The following is an 11,479-nucleotide window of genomic DNA, read 5'->3' as shown; positions in this document are numbered from 1 at the left end:
GTCATAACCTATTCTACGAGCCTATTGTTTGTGTATGATCTTTATTTATTGCTCACTTGTTTTTTAACAATGTCAGGTACAGGCCGGTATGACTGGGACCTTCAGCAAGTAAAAGACAGGGGGTAAGAAATAATTTGAACATCACAGATATAAATTGCCACTGTGCCCATGATAAATTTAACTACATTACTTTAGTTGTCTGCTATGAGCAAAACTTGTATGTAATATAACCTATTCTGGGAGCCTAGTGTGTGTGTATGAACTATGTGGAATATCTTTGGACAATTGGCTTCCCTGAAAACATGTACTGATTGGAGGAGCAATATGAGTCTCAGAGGTCATCACGCTGGCTGGGGATGGTGATGGAGGCTTTGGTGGTCCACACAACAAAGAAGCAGGTGTTTCTTCCAATGATGTGGAGCTGGCCTTGGACCTGGTGCTAGTAAGGATGGTCTTCACGGAGGCGGTAAGACCCTCCCTCCTTGATATAGAAATCCTTTGACTTCATTGCCTCTTCAATGGTAAGGTCCGTTGCACCATAAGGACACTTGACCTCCACCACTGCTGTGGTGCCCACAAAACCATCTGGTGAGGCACCAAGGATCCCAGACCCCGTGACTCAAAGCCCTGACTCCTGCACATCCATCCTTGTAGCCATTTTGAATGCCTTGATGTCCTCCACTTTGCTATCTGTGCCCCAATTTACAGACACCAACCCCTGTGATCTGAGGACCCTTTTTAGCAGTGACATATTAAAACGCTTAGCCCTAACCCCTGCTCCATAATTGCTGGCCTTTAGACACTGAAGATCCTCCTCTGTGGGCTCTCGGGACAGAAGGCTGTAGTCTTCGGCCGGATACAGGTCCTCCACTGACTGCACCTGGATGGGCATGGCAGGCTTCCTCCACTCACCTTCCACATCCATGCCGCCGATATTGTAAATAAAGACAGATTTTTTTTCAGGTCATGCAACTGCAATACAGGCTGGATGTCTGCAAACAAAGTCAATAATTCTGAACATCAATAGATTTTTAGATTCATTCTCATCAATGACAACATTCTAGAACTTACACTACATTACTAATGCTAAAAAAGAAACGTCCCTTTTTCAGAACCCTATCTTTCAAAGATAATTCTCAAAAATCCAAATCGCTTCACAGATCTTCATTGTAAAGGGTTTAAACACTGTTTCCCATGCTTGTTCAATGAGCCATAAACAATTAATGAACATGCACCTGTTGAACGGTCGTTAAGACACTAACAGCTTACAGACGGTAGGAAATTAAGGTCACAGTTATGAAAACTTAGGACACTAAAGAGGCCTTTCTACTGACTCTGAAAAACACCAAAAGAAAGATGCCCAGGGTCCCTGCTCATCTGCGTGAACGTGCCTTAGCCATGCTGCAAGGAGGCATGAGGACTGCAGATGTGGCCAGGGCAATAAATTGCAATGTCCGTACTGTGACACACCTAAGTTACTTTTGATTTTGACCCCCCTTTGTTCAGGGACACATTATTCAATTTCTGTTAGTCACATGTCTGTGAAACTTGTTCAGTTTATGTCTCAGTTGTTGAATCTTATGTTCATACAAATATTTACACATGTTACGTTTGCTGAAAATAAACGCAGTTGACAGTGAGTGGACATTTATTTTTTGCTGAGTTTATGTGGATACCTGCTTGTCGAACATCTCCTTCCAAAATCATGGGCATTAACATGGAGTTGGTCTCCCCTTTGCTGCTATTACAGCCTCCACTCTTCTGGGAAGGCTTTCCACTAGATGTTGGAACATTGCTGTGGGGACTTGCTTCCATTCAGCCGCAAGAGCATTAGTGAGGTCGGGCACTGATGTTGGGCGATTAGGCCTGGCTTGCAGTCGGCGTTCCAATTCATCCCAAAGGTGTTCGATGGGGTTGAGGTCAGGGCTCTGTGCAGGCCAGTCAAGTTCTTCCACACCGATCTTGACAGACCATTTCTGTATGGACCTCGATTGTGCACAGGGGCATTGTCATGCTGAAACAGGAAAGGGCCTTCCCCAAACTGTTGCCACAAAGTTGGAAGCACAGAATCGTCTTGAATGTCATTGTATGCTCTAGGGTTAAGATTTCCCTTCACTGGAACTAAGGGGCCTAGCCCGAACTATGAAAAACAGCCCCAGACCATTATTCCTCCTCCACAAAACATTCCACTTGGCACAATGCATTCAGGCAGGTAGCGTTCTACTGGCATCCGCCAAACCCAGATTAGTCTGTCGGATTGGGAGGTGGTGAAGCGTGATATTAAATTCATTTCAATAGAGCACATGGATTCATCATGGATTGGGCACAGGTCTCTGACCACGCTGGTGAACGGTAGCTGATAGTGTCGGCTAGAGATGAGGTGCAATTTGTAGTATTTCAGAGGTCTTCTCTGTTGCTAATCAGCATTTAAAATGTTTGAGTGTAAATTCAGGCGAATACATTGATAAAACTCACCTTGTCCGAGAGAGAATTACATGGTTATCAAAACGTCACAAGGTAAGCCTAAACCAAACACATACTTAGTTTGAAGTGTTAGTGAATTTTACAATGTTAAAAATAGTTTAAAAAATGATTGGAACCATATCAATGTTTGACCGCTAGGTTTTATGGGTATTAAGACACGTCCACTGTGCTGGACTATAGCTATCAACATACCAGTATTTGTGTAAATATCACGACTCAGGATATGACCCAGATGCAGACACGGGGCGGATAGTACAGTTAGAATAATATTTATTATACAAGGGGGCAGGGCAAGTCGAGGGTAGGCTGAGTTCAGTAATTGCATTTTATAGATACTGTGATGAGATCCTGAGGACCATTGTCGTGCCATGCATCCGTCGCCGTCACCAAATGTTTCAGCATGATAATGCACAGCCCTATGTCGCAAGGGTCTGTACACAATTCCTGGAAGCTGAAAATGTCCCAAGTCTTCCATGGCCTGCATACTCACCTGACATGCCACCCATTGAGCATGTTTGGGATGCTCTGGATCTACGTGTACAACAGCATGTTCCAGTTCCTGCCAATATCCAGCAACTTCACACAGCCATTGAATAGGAATAGTACAACATTCCACAGGCCACAATCAACAGCCTGATCAACTCTATGCGAAGGAGATGTGTCACGCTGTATGAGGAAAATGGTGGTCACACCAGGTACTGATTGGTTTTCTGAGCCACACCCCTACATTTTTCTTAAGGTATCTGTGACCAGATGCATATCTATATTCCCAGTCATGTGAAATCCATAGATTAGTGCTTAATGCATTTATTTCAATTGACTGATTTTCTTATAAACTGTAACTCAGTAAAATCTTTGAAATTGTTACATTGCTTTTATATTTTTTTGTTCAGTACATTTAAGTATCAAAAGTAAAGGTAATTACTAAAATATACTTAAGTATCAAAAATAAAAGTATAAATAGTTGGTCATGAACCGGCTCAAAGTCCGTAACAAAAGGGAGACAACGTGGGGACAAGGAATAACAAAATATATTTATTAAATAAAGTAAACTAAATACAATTAACAATGGTGTGTGTAATCAGTAGTGTAAGTTAGTGTTTGCATGCATAAATGTGATAATGCTGGGTGTTGAAAGGTGCCAAAGCAAACAAACAAACAAACAAACAAACAAACAAACAAACAAACAAACAAACAAACAAACAAACAAACAAACAAACAAACAAACAAACAAACAAAAGGCCACAAAAATACCAAAACATATCAGTGTCTGCATGGAGAGCGTCTCCTCAATGAATGAGAAAGAGGTGCATTTATCCTGGGACACACCCGAGCCCAGGTGTGTCCCATTTTGCTGACGACCCTCCCGGCTCCGCCCACCGACATCCTATTAAGGAAAACGAGAGCAAAGAGAAAGAATTCGGCAGACAGAGTGGGAGAGTCGTCACATTTCAAATTCTTTATTTTAAGAACATTTAATTTACAGATAGCCAGGGGCACACTTAAACACTCAGACTTAATTTACAAAAGAAGCATTTGTGTTTCATGAGTCCCTGAGTCTGCCAGATCAGAGGCAGTAGGGATGACCAGGGATGTTCTCTTAATTAGTCTGTGAATTTTCCTGTCAATCAATCAAATGTATTTATAAAGCCCTTTTTTATTATTTTTTATTATTTTTATTTTTACTTTTACCCCCTTTTCTCCCCAATTTTGTGGTATCCAATTGGTAGTTACAGTCTTGTCGCTGCAACTCCCGTACAGACTCAGAAGAGGCAAAGGTAGAGAGCCATGTGTCCTCCGAAACACGACCCAACCAAGCCGCACTGCTTCTTGACACAATGCCCGCTTAACCCGGAAGCCAGCCACACCAATGTGTCAGAGGAAACACCATACACCTGGCGACCGTGTCAGTGTGCATGCGCCCAGCCCGCCACAGGAGTCTTGCTAGAGAGCGATGGGACAAGGACATCCCTCCCGGCCAAACCCTCCCCTAACCCGGACCTTGCTGGACCAATTGTGTGCCACCCCATGGGTCTCCCGGTCGCGGCCGGCTGCGATAGAGCCTGGACTCAAACCAGGATCTCTAGTGGCACAGCTAGCAATGCGATGCAATGCCTTAGACCACTAAACAGGAAAATCACATCTGTGACTCAACCCACTCAAGTAACACACCCCTCCTAGGGACGGCATGGAAGAGCACTAGTAAGCCAGTGACTCAGCCCCCGTAATAGGGTCAGGTAGAGAATCCCAGTGGAGAGAGGGGAGCCGGTCAGGCAGAGACAGCGTTGGCGGTTCGTCGCTCCAGTACCTTACAGTTCATCTTCGCACCCCTGGGCCAGATTACACTCAATCGTAGGACCTACAGAAGAGATGAGTCTTCAGTAAAGACTTAAAGACAGAGACTGATTCTTATTTATCTCACATGGATAGGCAGATCGTTCCATTAAAATTCAATTCTATAGGAGAAAGCTCTGCCTCCAGCTGTTTGCTTAGAAAGTCTAGGGACAATAAGGAGGCCTGTGTCTTATGACCATAGCGTACGTGTAGGTATGTATGGCAGGACCAAATTGAAGAGATAGGTAGGAGCAAGCCCATGTAATGCTTTGTAGGTTAGCAGTAAAACCTTGAAATCAGCCCTAGCCTTAACAGAAAGCCAGTGTAGAGAGGCTAGCACTGGAGAAATATGATCAAATGTTTTGGTTCTAGTCAAGGTTCTAGCAGCCGTGTTTAGCACTAACTGAAGTTTATTTATTGCTTTGCAGTAGTCTAACCTAGAATTGACAAAAGCATGGATTAATTTTTCTGCATCATTTTTGGATAGAAATGTTCTGAGTTTTGCAATGTTATGAAAATGGGAAAAAAGCTGTCCATGAAACAGTCTTGATATGTTCGTTCAAAGAGAGATCAGGGTCCAGAGTAACGCCGAGGTCCTTCACAGTTTTATTTGAGACGACTGTACAACCATCAAGATTAATTGTCAGATTCGACAGAAGATCTCTTTGTTTCTTGGGACCTAGAAATAGCATCTCTGTTTGGTTCGAGTTTAAAAGTAGAACATTTGCCGCCATCCACTTCCTTATGTCTGAAACACAGGCTTCCAGGTAGGGCAATTTTGGGGCTTCACCATGTTTCATCGAAATGTACAGATGTGTGTCGTCCGCATAGCAGTGAAAGTTAATATTATGTTTCCGAATTACATCACCAAGAGGTAAAATATATAGGGAAAACAATAGTGGTCCTAAAACAGAACCTTGAGGAATGCCGAAACTTACAATTGATTTGTCAGAGGTATAACCATCCACAGAGACAAGTTGATATCTTTCCGACAGATAATATCTAAACCAGGCAAGACCTTGTCTGTGTAGACTCGGTCTCAACCTTTAAGTCTTTATTGAAGACTCATCTCTTCAGTAGGTCCTATGATTGAGTGTGGTCTGGCCCAGGAGTGCGAAGTTGAACGGAAAGGCACTGGAGCAACGAACTGCCCTTTCTGTCTCTGCCTGGCCGGTTCCCCTCTCTCCACTGGGATTCTCTGCCTCAAACCCTATTACAGGGGCTGAGTCACTGGCTTACTGGTGCTCTTCTATGCCATCCCTTGGAGGGGTGCGTCACTTGAGAGGTTTGAGTCACTGACGTGATTTTCCTGTCTGGGTTTTGCCCCCCCCCCCCCCTACCTGGGTTGTGCCGTGGGGGAGATCTTTGTGAGCTATACTCGGCCTTGTCTCAGGATGGTAAGCTGGTGGTTGGAGATATCCCTCTAGCGGTGTGGGGGCTGTGCTTTGGCAAAGTGGGTGGGGTTATATCCTGCCTGTTTGGCCCTGTTCGGGGGTATCGTCGAACGGGGCCACAGTGTCTCCCGACCCCTCCTGTCTCAGCCTCCAAAATTTATGCTGCAAAAGTTTGTGTCGGGGGGTTAGGGTCAGTCTGTTATACAGTGGGGCAAAAAGTATTTGCTAGAGGACATCCCTCCCTTGGCCGGGAGGGATGTCAGCCACCAATAGTCAGCCACCAATTGTGCAAGTTCTCCCACTTAAAAAGATGAGAGAGGCCTGTAATTTTCATCATAGGTACACTTCAACTATGACAGACAAAACGAGAAAAAAAATCCAGAAAATCACATTGTAGGATTTTTAATGAATTTATTTGCAAATTATGGTGGAAAATAAGTATTTGGTCACCTACAAACAAGCAAGATTTCTGGCTCTCACAGACCTGTAACTTCTTCTTTAAGAGGCTCCTCTGTCCTCCACTCGTTACCTGTATTAATGGCACCTGTTTGAACTTGTTATCAGTATAAAAGACACCTGTCCACAACCTCAAACAGTCACACTCCAAACTCCACTATGGCCAAGACCAAAGAGCTGTCAAAGGACACCAGAAACAAAATTGTAGACCTGAACCAGGCTGGGAAGACTGAATCTGCAATAGGTAAGCAGCTTGGTTTGAAGAAATCAACTGTGGGAGCAATTATTAGGAAATGGAAGACATACAAGACCACTGATTCTCCCTCGATCTGGGGCTACACGCAAGATCTCACCCCGTGGGGTCAAAATGATCACAAGAACGGTGAGCAAAAATCCCAGAACCACACAGGGGGACCTAGTGAATGACCTGCAGAGAGCTGGGACCAAAGTAACAAAGCCTACCATCAGTAACACACTACGCCGCCAGGGACTCAAATCCTGCAGTGCCAGACGTGTCCCACTGCTTAAGCCAGTACATGTCCAGGCCCGTCTGAAGTTTGCTAGAGAGCATTTGGATGATCCAGAAGAAGATTGGGAGAATGTCATATGGTCAGATGAAACCAAAATAGAACTTTTTGGTAAAAACTCAACTGTTTGGAGGACAAAGAATGCTGAGTTGCATCCAAAGAACACCATACCTACTGTGAAGCATGGGGGTGGAAACATCATGCTTTGGGGCTGTTTTTCTGCAAAGGGACCAGGACGACTCATCCGTGTAAAGGACAGAATGAATGGGGCCATGTATCGTGAGATTTTGAGTGAAAACCTCCTTCCATCAGCAAGGGCATTGAAGATGAAACGTGGCTGGGTCTTTCAGCATGACAATGATCCCAAACTCCCTGCCCGGGCAACGAAGGAGTGGCTTCGTAAGAAGCATTTCAAGGTCCTGGAGTGGCCTAGCCAGTCTCCAGATCTCAACCCCATAGAAAATCTTTGGAGGGAGTTGAAAGTCCGTGTTGCCCAGCAACAGCCCCAAAACATCACTGCTCTAGAGGAGATCTGCATGGAGGAATGGGCCAAAATACCAGCAACAGTGTGTGAAAACCTTGTGAAGACTTACAGAAAACGTTTGACCTCTGTCATTGCCAACAAAGGGTATATAACAAAGTATTGAGATAAACTTTTGTTATTGACCAAATACTTATTTTCCACCATAATTTGCAAATAAATAAATTATAAATCCTACAATGTGATTTTCTGGATTTTTTTCCCTCATTTTGTCTGTCATAGTTGAAGTGTACCTATGATGAAAATTACAGGCCTCTCTCATCTTTTTAAGTGGGAGAACTTGCACAATTGGTGGCTGACTAAATACTTGTTTTTACCCCACTGTATCTGGAGTCCCATAGGGTGGCGCACAATTGGTCCGGGTTTGGCCGGGGTAGGCCGTCATTGTAAATAAGAATTTGTTCTTAACTGACTTGCCTAGTTAAATAAAGGCTAAATAAAAAATGACCCAACTATCAATTTAGATCACAGATACAGTACATTTTAAGTGACAATGCAGTGTAGTTACATTGTTCCCTTAGCTACTATAGTTGTATGACTAAGGATCTCTAGGGTGACACATGGTAATACCTGAGGCTACTAGACACTGCCCATTTCTCAGGTAGCCTGGTGGGTAGGTGCATTGGTCCAGTAACCGAAAGGTTGCTTGATCGAATCCCTGAGCTGACGAAGATGTTGATTAAGGCAGACACCTGCACGTGAAAGTTGATTAAGGCTGCCCCCCACATCTCTCTGATTCAAAGGGTTTGGGTTAAATGCGGAAGACACATTTTAGTTGAATGCATTCAGTTCTACAACTGGCTAAGTATCCCCTTTCCTTCTCTTTGACTTCAGTCTCTGTCATGTAAATGTCAGGCATTAGGTGACACTCCTATACATGTAGGCTACAGTTGCTCTCTGGTTTGATTATTGTGAAGTGAGAGAGTGATAAGTGCGGCGCACAATTGGCCCAGCGTTGTCCGGGTTAGGGGAGTTTGGCCGGGATTGGCCATCATTGTAAATAAAAATGTGTTCTTAACTGATTTACCTAGTTAAATAAAGGTAAAACAAAAACAAAATAAGATCCAATGATAACTGTAGATTATTCAGGGAAACAGACATTACTGTAATAAACAGACATCCACAGTGGGACAAAAAGTATTTACGCTATTAGAGTCCCACTTCGTTCTTGTAACTGAGCTGAAGACTTAAATGGGTTGCAGTTCATCTAATCTCCAGTAGGTAGAGACAGAGCACCTTAAATGATTGACAAAAATAGGGTCCAGGCTGAGAATTCTCAACTCCACAATAAGAATTCTCAGCTAGGTACCGGGTTGATCTTACATGAGGAGAAGAAGCTGGGGAAAAAACAACTCAGTTCAACATGCAAAATAACACATGTATTGATACATAAGCAATAAACAACACTGTAATTTTCTACGGAAATCTTTGGGCTCTTTTCCAAAACCATAAACTATTTTCTAAGATGGAGTAGCCCTAAATATAAATCATTCAATAACTTTCTGAGGCTTCTTCCAATCAGATTACTGACTATTTACAATCAGATTACAGCAACTACTGATTTGATAAAAAACATAAAACAATGTTGACTTTGTAAATAATGACAGTGAATGACAATGATAATGAATCAATGGTGTTTTTCAATTATGTTTTGTCTACTCCTGACACTGCAGGGTTACAGTTTTTGACTGACTAGAACAGTAGTAGTGGTATAGTAAGAATCACTGCAGTCACTCAGTGATTAATTATCTGGCCATGGTCCAAAGCGTCTCTAGTTAACAAACAGCAGATACACGGTCTAAAGCCTGAGGCACCAGGCAGGGCTAGATTACGCTCCTGGATTATCACAACTAATCCTGTTTTATTTGTAGTCTTAATCTGGCATATTGACACCTTAACATCTTGATCTATAAGAGGGATAAACGTGTAAATGTCTCTTCACTGTCAGAAATGCTTAAATCTGGTTACGCTTGGACCATAGCTGAAAAGGGTTTTGTTGCATACACACATGTTTGGCTATTCCGTTCATCTTCCTGCTTTTTCTTTTGAAGACCTCAAACCATCAGATCCATCTCGTTGAGTGTATTGAGTACTCCTGGCAGGGAGTCCACCAACATGTATTTCAGAGCGTCCTCAGTCCCACGGTGTGTGTGAGTCAAACATGAGTCATCCTGGTTCAGATGCCAATCAAAGTCTGTGTCATATGTTTAATACATTATTTATCCTACTTCAGACATGTCTAAAAGGACAGAACAACAAAGATATTGTATATACAGTACCAGTCAAAAGTTTGGAAACACCTACTCATTCAAGGGTTTTTCTTAATTTTTTACTATTTTCTACAATGTAGAATAATAGTGAAGACATCAATGCTATGAAGTAACACATATGGAATCATGTAATAACCAAAAAAGTGCTAGACAAATCAAAATATATTTTATATTGAGATTATTCAAAGTAGCCACCCTTTGCCTCGATGACAGCTTTGCACAATCTTGACATTCTCTCAACCAGCTTCAACTGGAATGCTTTTCCATCAGTCTTGAAGGCGTTTCCACATATGGTGAGCACTTGTTGGCTACTTTTTTTCTTTCACTCTGCGGTCCAACTCATCCCAAACCATCTCAATTGGGTTTAGGTCTGGTGATTGTGGAGGCCAGGTCATTCTTCTTATTGGTGTCCTATAATAGTGTATTCTTTGCAGCAATTTGACCATGAAGGCCTGATTCACACAGTCTCCTTTGAACATTTGATGTTGAGATGTGTCTGTTACTTGAACTCTGTGAAGCATTTATTTGGGCTGCATTTTCTGAGGCTGATAACTCTAATGATCTTATCCTCTGCAGCAGAGGCAACTCTGGGTCTTCCTTTCATGTGGCGGTCCTCATGAGAGCCAGTTTCATCATAGCACTTGATATTTTTTGCGACTGCACTTGAAGAAACTTTCAAAGTTCTTGAAACTTTCCGGATTGACTGACCTTCATGTCTTAAAGATATTATGGACTGTCGTTTCTCTTTGCTTATGTAACCGATGTGAAATGGCTAGCTAGTTAGCGGTGGTGCGCGCTAATAGCCTTTCAAACGGTGACGTCACTCGCTTTGAGCCCATGAAGTAGTGGTTCCCTTTGCTCTGCAAGGGCCGCGGCTTTTGTGGAGCGATGGGTAACGATGCTTCGTGGGTGACTGTTGTTGATGTGTGCAGAGGGTCCCTGGTTCGCGCCCGGGTCGGGGCGAGGGGACGGCCGTAAAGTTAAACTGTTACATTGATGCTGTTGACCCGGATCACTGGTTGCTGCGGAAAAGGAGGAGGTCGAAAGGGGGGTGAATGTAACCGATGTGAAATGGCTAGCTAGTTAGCGGTGGTGCGCGCTAATAGCCTTTCAAACGGTGACGTCACTCGCTTTGAGACCTTGAAGTAGTGGTTCCCCTTGCTCTGCAAGGGCCGCGGCGTTTGTGGAGCGATGGGTAATGATGCTTCGTGGGTGACTGTTGTTGATGTGTGCAGAGGGTCCCTGGTTCGCGCGAGGGACGGACTGAAGTTAAACTGTTACACTTATTTGAGCTGTTCTTGCCATAATATGGTCTTGTAAACCACCCCTAGCTTGTCACAACACAACTGATTGGCTCAAATGCATTATGAAGGAAAGAAATTCCACAAATTAACTTTTAACAAGGCACACCAGCACAGCTGTCATCAAGGCACAGGGTGGCAACTTTGAAGAATCTCAAATATAAAATATTAT

The sequence above is a fragment of the Salvelinus namaycush genome, chromosome 31 (assembly GCF_016432855.1).
Source record: "Salvelinus namaycush isolate Seneca chromosome 31, SaNama_1.0, whole genome shotgun sequence".
NCBI classification, from domain to species: Eukaryota; Metazoa; Chordata; class Actinopteri; order Salmoniformes; family Salmonidae; genus Salvelinus; species Salvelinus namaycush.
The sequence above is the reverse complement of the archived record's forward strand: the minus strand, read 5'-3'. Positions refer to the sequence as shown.